At 33.0% G+C, this 1,021-nt stretch overlaps 1 protein-coding gene across 1 annotated transcript in view; it reads left to right on the plus strand.

Annotated features, from left to right (window-relative positions):
- The window catches only part of LOC104281557 (rap guanine nucleotide exchange factor 5-like), a 40,743-nt gene that overhangs the window by 1,179 nt on the left and 38,543 nt on the right, over positions 1-1,021 (plus strand). The window contains exon 2 of the mRNA XM_009879577.1: positions 12-118. The gene's annotated coding sequence lies outside the window, so the exon portion shown is untranslated. The remainder of the gene's footprint in view (positions 1-11; positions 119-1,021) is intronic.

Below are 1,021 nucleotides of genomic sequence, written 5' to 3' on the forward strand. Positions count from 1 at the left end.
TTTTCATTCAGATTTATGGAGAAAGTTCTTCCTGTGCTGGGAGAGCTCTCAGGAATATTTTTACTCTACAAGCGTCTGACCTGATTAAAGACAGGGTGTACCTTACTGGCATTTGCAGGTAACCTGAGATCATTCGTTTTAATCAACTAGATGGGTTTTCTTTACATTTGTCTGTGCCCTGATTTGACAAGAGAGTAAATTCTGAGAGTGAGATTTTGTGTGTGTTACTAAGAATCAAAAATATTTTCTAAAAAAAGTCTTTAAAATCTCATGTATTTTAATATCTTGTTACTTTGTCAGTTGTCAGAAAGCAGCAGTGGCCTGATTGTATGGCCATTAATTTAATTGGTTATGATTTCATATACCATTGTGTTTGTCTGTTATTTTGTTGAAAAGAAAGAGTATTAAATTCAGCCCTGGTCTGAAATTATAAAAGTTATAAAAGAGATTAATTGGATTCCTAAGATTTAGTTACACAGTGAGTTTTGCATGTAATTTATGGAGTATTTGTGATTTTCCAGTTGCGTTGCGTAACAGCATAAAAGCTTCCTCCTGTTTTCAATTATGTCAAAATGTGCAGGTCTCTATTATAGCACCATTCATTCTTATCCATATTTAAGAAAAAGTCACAACTTCTTTTTTTTTTTATGATTAAAAAAGATAAATTTACCAATAACATGAAAGATAAAGTACATCCTAGAGCAACATTTGAAGTCTTACACATATATTGTGCAGCTGTATTGCTGTGCCTGTGCTCAGAATGGAAATAAAATCCTGAGGCTAAATGCTGGATTTTATTTATCTCTTATACATCTTTGGATGACTGTTTGTATGCAGTACAAATATATGACAAAAATATTACATATTGTAAAGTGTGCCACATGAATTAAGTGTGTAAGGGAACTTACTCATCTAACACGAGTTCCCTTGTTGTAACAAGGGGAATCTCCTGAGACTTGCCAGAATAATCTCTTCCCTTGAAATGAATAGGATTACAAAACATAGTAATTGAGACAAAGGG

The sequence above is a fragment of the Charadrius vociferus genome, unplaced genomic scaffold (assembly GCF_000708025.1).
Source record: "Charadrius vociferus isolate BGI_N301 unplaced genomic scaffold, ASM70802v2 scaffold262, whole genome shotgun sequence".
NCBI lineage: Eukaryota > Metazoa > Chordata > Aves > Charadriiformes > Charadriidae > Charadrius > Charadrius vociferus.